Consider the following 7715-nt stretch of genomic DNA (forward strand, 5'->3'; position numbering starts at 1 on the left):
AAAACAACCCAACCTTAACCCAACTACTAGGTCACTATTGGACAGAACACCTGCTGGGTTGATTGACCCAAGTGTTGGGTTACAGCTTTTTAACCCAGAATGCTGGGTTGTTTATTTGACCTGACCTAGTGGGTGAAATTAATTGCAGGGTTAAATACTACCCAATGGGTTATTTCTTGTCTCATTGCCTTGCTCTCTCTCTATATAAAGTATTTAGTTATTGTTGCCTGTTTATTATATTGTTATACCTAGTAGGCTATACAGATATAAAATATAAACAAAATATAAATGATTGTGCAATCTCAATAATTGCACATACTCATACAAACACAATTAGACCACTGTAAATTTGCATTTAAATATGGATTTATTGAAAGTATTTTACACCCTCCCTCACTCGTGTACATGCTTGACTTGTCTTAAATTCATCTCCGAGGCACAGAATATGAGGACTTGGTTGACTCCTCTCGGATTGATGAATGTACTCCACCATGTTGGTCCCCACCTGTTAATTACACATCAATCAGTTAGTGTTGTGTGTAAAACTGGTGCACCAGTAAAGCAAAACGTACAGGTTGCATGTCCATGACCATAACGGGTAGTTTGCGAGTCAACCATTCACACAGCTATCGGCGCTACGGCTAGCTAGCGAGTCAACCGTAGCTACGCATAAGCTAACTGTTGCATACTAACTTAATGGGTAGCTTACTGTTAGTGGGACATTAATACAGGTGAAACATTAAACCAGGAGACCTCTAAACATTAAAAACAATATTAAAAAATGCTGCCAATAAAAGCTTTTAGCCGGATAATGATTAGCGATTGTGAAAGCCGTTAACTGACTTTTAAGCATTGACTTTTCAGAGATTTGACCAGTTCTGAAAAAGTACCTTGCAATGGCGTAAACGTACACCTTTACAAGTTTTTAAAACTAAATATACAACCTTTCAAAACGTATTTCTCAATGTATGAACACCTGTTTGCAGAATCCCATTTACAAGGTTTCAAAACCGGGAAACAATGAAATACACTGTTAGAACAGTGCCAGATTTGAATCTCTGCAAATGCGCTGGTGAAATTGTTTGAACTTTGAAAATGTGTTGGTGAAAATTATGAAGAAGATAAAATAGAACACAAAATTATGTTCACAGATGTTTGAATTTTTGTTTGAATTTTTTCAGGTCATAATCTCTTTTTTCAGTGTTGCAAAACCTTTTTTACAAGATGTTGAGTTTTCAAACCCAGACTTACAAGCCTTTGAAACTTTTTTTTTCAGGTTTGAATTATGGCAGGAAACTGGCTCCATAGAGTCTGGGCGGTGAACTGCGATGGCATGATAGTTGTCTGACCCCTTGGAATGTACTGACGTACATTCCAATCACATTTTTTTCATCGGCAGAGCACTGTCAATCACGCACAGCCCGGTGAACGGCGCATGTGATTGGAATGTACGTCAGCCGAGAGCAACCAATAGGTTTAGAGCTAAATGGTCCCGCCCCCAGGAACGTTTTTTTTTTCTTCAGATTTGACTGTCAGGAGTTTCAAAACGAGGGTGCGACAGAACACTGCCAATATTCACGTGACTCAAAGCTTGCACCTATGTGGTCAAAACTCTGAAAAGTCAGTTCTGAAAAAATACGTTGCAATGGCGTAAACGTACACCTTTGCAAGTTTTTAAAACTAAATATTCAACCTTTCAAAACTTATTTCTCAATGTATGAACACCTGTTTGCAGAATCCCATTTACAAGGTTTCAAAACCGGGAAACAATGAAATACACTGTTAGAACAGTGCCAGATTTGAAACTCTGCAAATGCGCTGGTGAAATTGTTTGAACTTTGAAAATGTGTTGGTGAAAATGATGAAGATAAAATAGAACACAAAATCATGTTTACAGATGTTTGAATTTTGGTTTGAATTTTTTTCAGGTTATAATTTCTTTTTTCAGTGTTGCAAAACCTTTTTTACAAGGTGTTGAGTTTTCAAACCCAGACTTACAAGCCTTTGAAACTTTTTTTTTCAGGTTTGAATTATGGCAGGAAACTGGCTCCATAGCAGCTGAGGGCGTTTTCATTGCCATAACAACATGATCTTATCAACAAATAGGCCTACAAAATGTACTGTGGATTTTTTTGCATCACAAAAATGGCATGGGTTCCTGAAAGTAAAGCAGTCATTTGGAAAGTGAAAGAATTGTGAAAGGAAGTGATAATGACCATACTATCAATAGAGAACAACATTTTTTTTAAATGGAATATCTATTTTATTATTGTTATGTCAAATAATGACGATAGATGAAATTCATCCCTAATCCATTCATACGTTTCACGATTAATTCAGTTAGCATCTAAAAATTAAACCAAAAAGAAAATAGGGGAGAGAAACTAAGAAATGCAACAGGGAATTGAATTATATTTACACACTGTAAATTGGATATAACGATACAATAATAATAATAATAATAATACATTTAATTTAGAGGCGCCTTTCAAGACACCCAAGGTCACCTTACAGAGCATATAGTCATCCTTCAAAACTATGTAAAACAGACTAGGAATAAAAGGAAAACAGAGGTTAAACATGAAGAATAATAATAATTAATAACACTCAAAGACGCCTAAAGTGAAGGGGGGACCTCACTAACCACCACCAATATGTAGCACCCACTTGGGTGATGCACGGCAGCCAATCGGTGCCAGAACGCTCACTACACACCAGCTTGAGGTGGAGAGTTAGGGATGAGGTGGAGAGTGAGGGAAAAGAACATTTAAACACTATCGACCATATTTAAACACTATCGATCACATTTAAACAATATCGACCACATGTAAACACCATCGCCCACATTTAAACATTATCACCCACATTTAAACACTATGGACCACACGTAAACCCTATCGACCACATTTAAACACTATCCCCCACATTTAAACACTATCGCCCACATTTAAACACTATGGACCACATTTAAACACTATGGACCACATGTAAACCCTATCGACCACATGTAAACCCTATCGACCATATATAAACACTATCGACCACATTTAAACATGTAAACCCTATCGACCACATTTAAACACTATCGACCACAATTAAACACTATCGACCACATTTAAACATGTAAACCCTATCGACCACATTTAAACACTCTGAACCTCTACAATAAACCGTTCCCCAACACCTCCAGCCTGGTCTCTCTGTCTGGAAGAATTAGCTCAGGAGGTAGAGCGGTTGTCTTGTAACCAAAAGGTTGCTAGTTTGATCCCCAGCTCCTCCTAGCTGAGTGTAGACGTGTCCCTGAGCAAGACACTTAACCCTGACAGCTCCTGACGAGCTGGCTGACGCCCTGCGTGGTGACTCGGCCGTCGGTGAGTCAATGTGGGTATTAACCGGTCGCGACTGGACCGTCGGCCGTCGGTGAGTCAATGGCCCTCATTTATCAAACGAACGTAGAAATGAGCGCAAATCTGAACGCATGATTCATCTTACGATAGGACCCACGTGAGATTTACGAAACCTTCGTATCACACCAATCCCAGCGTACGAAGGATCTTGCGTTGATAAATACGGCGGCTGAGATCGATCGTAATTAACGTAACACGCCCATATAAAAGCACGTCTTCAGAAGTCTCGCCCCTAACTTTTACGACATGGAGAAACGTCCAACGGTAAAATAGAGGAATTTTTCCGAGACCCAAATGGAGACGCTCGGGTCACTGGTGGATGCGAACAGTCTGGTTTTATTTTGTAGCCTAAAAGCTGGCATTAAAGGCCAGCAAAAGAATGCTATATGGAAGGAAATAACTGTTGCAGTGAATAGTGTTTCCAATGTTCGTCGGGCTACGGAAGAGGTTTGTTAATTAAATTAATTAAATAATACATTAAATGTACAACTTCTGTTATCCATGTTTTGGTGTGCACACAGCTGGTGGATAACATCAGCGGAGGACTGTCAGCCTATCAGCACTCAGCACACAAAGCCACAGTATAACTGAAGTCCAGGGCTGCTTATCAGCGCTCGGCCAACAATAGGGTCACAATGGATAAAACAATACAAATGTGTGTGTGTTGGCGATGGCTGGTTGAAGCAGCCTCCCCTGGCCTGAGTCAGACTGCCTGGCTCTGGGGCTCGGTGAGGCAGCCCACCTGTGGTGCGTTGGTTAATGAATCACCCCAGGTCAAACCATGCATCAACAACACTCAGGGGGTGTAATAATAATAATAATAATACATTTAATTTAGAGGCGCCTTTCAAGACACCCAAGGTCACCTTACAGAGCATATAGTCATCCTTCAAAACTATGTAAAACAGACTAGGAATAAAAGGAAAACAGAGGTTAAACATGAAGAATAAGAATAATTAATAACACTCAAAGACGCCTAAAGTGAAGGGGGGACCTCACTAACCACCACCAATATGTAGCACCCACTTGGGTGATGCACGGCAGCCAATCGGTGCCAGAACGCTCACTACACACCAGCTTGAGGTGGAGAGTTAGGGATGAGGTGGAGAGTGAGGGAAAAGAACATTTAAACACTATCGACCATATTCAAACACTATCGATCACATTTAAACAATATCGACCACATGTAAACACCATCGCCCACATTTAAACATTATCACCCACATTTAAACACTATGGACCACACGTAAACCCTATCGACCACATTTAAACACTATCCCCCACATTTAAACACTATCACCCACATTTAAACACTATGGACCACACGTAAACCCTATCGACCATATATATAAACACTATCGACCATATATAAACACTATCGCCCACATTTAAACACTATGGACCACATTTAAACACTATGGACCACATGTAAACCCTATCGACCACATGTAAACCCTATCGACCATATATAAACACTATCGACCACATTTAAACATGTAAACCCTATCGACCACATTTAAACACTATCGACCACAATTAAACACTATCGACCACATTTAAACATGTAAACCCTATCGACCACATTTAAACACTCTGAACCTCTACAATAAACCGTTCCCCAACACCTCCAGCCTGGTCTCTCTGTCTGGAAGAATTAGCTCAGGAGGTAGAGAGCGGTTGTCTTGTAACCAAAAGGTTGCTAGTTTGATCCCCAGCTCCTCCTAGCTGAGTGTAGACGTGTCCCTGAGCAAGACACTTAACCCTGACAGCTCCTGACGAGCTGGCTGATGCCCTGCGTGGTGACTCAGCCGTCGGTGAGTCAATGTGGGTATTAACCGGTCGCGACTGGACCGTCGGCCGTCGGTGAGTCAATGTCAGTGGGTATTAACCGGTCGCGACTGGACAAAAGCCATAATATAATTGCCATAATTGTAATTGGTGGTGCCTCCACCCAGGTGGAGTGAAGCCCTGTTACAACAGACCCTAATCCAGCACAAGCTCCCCACTCTCTCACCTGTTGTCGGCCGCCCTCTCGCTCTCGCCCCGGGCGCCGCTGCTCTCATCCTCCTCCCCTCCCTCTCTCCTCTCCCCCTCCCCTCCCCACCAAATTCCCCGACCACTATCTCTCCTCCTCTAACCATCCCTCTACCTCTCCCTACCCCCCCCCCCCCCCCCCACCTCCCTCCCCTCTCACCTGTTGTCGGGCCGCCCTCTCGCTCTCGCCCCGGGCGCCGCTGCTCGCCTCCCTCTCCCCCATCCACTACTCATCCTCCCCCTACCTCCCCCCCCTCCCCCACCTCACCTGGTTTACTCGGCCGCCCTCTCGCTCTCGCGCCCCGGGCGCCACTGCTCGCCTCCCTCCTCCCCCCCCCCCCACTCCCTCTCCTCTTCTCTCCCTCCCTCCCTCCCCCTCTCACCTGTTGTCGGCCGCCCTCTCGCTCTCGCCCCCGGGCGCCGCGCTCTCCTCCTCCAGCCTCCTGATGGCGAGCTCTATCTCCTGGTCGCGGCCGCGCCTCACCTCCTCCTTCAGCTCCCGCTCCCGGCCCAGCAGCCACGCCTCCTCTTTCTTCATGTAAAACAATGAAATGAAAAACAATGTTTTTCCTTGTAAAATAATACAATTTGAAATAGAAACGAATTGACTTGTATGAACAACTCTGAATACCAGTCTCATGCTTTGACCTGATGCAATAGAGGATATGGTGTTATTCAATCCTGTTGCATAATTCCTAACCATATCCACTGCCACTTAATTGATAGCATATGTTTTATAATAATAAGCACTACAGTATAATACGGTGAACAGGCACAGCAGAGATGTATTTTGGGTTAGAGAGTGGGGTTAGGGTGTAGTGTCAGATGGGCTTTGGGGTCTTATTGGGTTAAGGAGTGGGTTAGAGGGTTATGTCAGATGTTCTGTGGGTCTTAATGGGAAGGGGGCAGTGAAGGATGGTCTGTGGGGTCTTATTGTGTGTGGGAGTGGGTTAGGGGACCGTTTTTTGTTAGGGAGTAGTGTTAGAGTGTCTCTGGGGTCTTGTGGACTTAGAGAGAGACAGGCATACCCATTTGCAGTAAAGCAGTCATTTGGAAAGTGAAAGTATTGAGGAAGGAAGTGATAATGCCCATAATAGCAATAGAGTACAACAGTTTTTAAAATGGCACATCTATTTTTCTGTTATGTCAAATAATGACAATAGAAGAACTTCATCCCTGTTCCAGTCATACATTTCACGATTAATTCAGTCAGCATCTAAAAATTAAACTAAAATAAAAGAAGGTAGAGAATCTATGAAATGTCACATAGTATTGAATTATATTTTTACACTTAAATTGGATATAATAGACAACGCTTTTCCTTGTTAAATAAATGCAATTTGCAATAGAAATACTATAGAAACTTGTAGGAACAACTTTGAATACCAGTCTCATGCTTTGAGCTGATCTAATAGAGGATATTGCATTATTCAATCCCGTTGCATGTTATGATTCTACCGTTTTCATGGCAGATGATTCACTTAGAATAAATATTGAGTAATTCCTCTTTTGGCAAGTGCTAAATTGCATGACGATGAACCACCAGAGCGACTGACTAGATGTCGCTCCATGCACACGTGGTTACCTTGTCTTTGAGCCCAAAGTGCAGGTGGGGCAGCATGTGCAGACAAGGAGACAAAAGCGTCATCTCGACGGGAATGATGCTCAGCCCCCCCTTTTTGGTCTTCCCGGGGTTACCGCGGACGCCAATGATGTCCCCTCGGCGCAAAATGTTGTTTATGGCCACAAAGGCCTCCTCCGATTTGTAGGTCCTGGGAAGGATATGAGGAATAAGCACAAGAAGTGCCATATGAGGTCTTTGTGGCGTTTCATCCAAGATCAAACCTGCACCTTGAGTTTGCCATAACCTGCAACTTGAGACCCTCTCCCCGCAGGTCGTAGAAGAGCAGCTTGGCACCAGACTCTCTCTTGGCATGGACACAGCCTGCATAAAACGTAAATTATGTATTATATTATTAATATAATACATATTTTATTATTAAGTAAATATACTACTAAATGTAAAGTACCAGACCAATTTCAGAAAACTGCTCAATCTTATAGTACCTGTAACACTGAGTACGACATCTGTGAGTTGGTCTCCTGGCTGCAGATAATTGTATTTCTCAACGAAGTCGGTGAGGCACAAATCAACATGGTATTTGTGAGGATAAGGGTCCTCCGCTGTGCCCTTGAGGGCATTGATGGCCTGGGTACCGATATTGAAGTATTGCTACACACACAAGAAAACTTTGCATTAGCATCAACAATTCA

The 7715-nt window shown here is 42.7% G+C and overlaps 1 long non-coding RNA gene across 1 annotated transcript; it reads right to left on the bottom strand.

Annotated features, from left to right (window-relative positions):
* Nucleotides 1–7032: 7032 nt before the first annotated feature.
* LOC130403141 (uncharacterized) lies at nt 7033–7715 on the bottom strand. The gene is made up of 3 exons (XR_008904063.1): nt 7509–7715; nt 7293–7386; nt 7033–7213 (listed from the first exon to the last, which is right to left on the bottom strand). It is a non-coding gene; the product is annotated as an uncharacterized LOC130403141 (long non-coding RNA).

This window comes from Gadus chalcogrammus, chromosome 14, assembly GCF_026213295.1.
Source record: "Gadus chalcogrammus isolate NIFS_2021 chromosome 14, NIFS_Gcha_1.0, whole genome shotgun sequence".
Classification (NCBI taxonomy): domain Eukaryota; kingdom Metazoa; phylum Chordata; class Actinopteri; order Gadiformes; family Gadidae; genus Gadus; species Gadus chalcogrammus.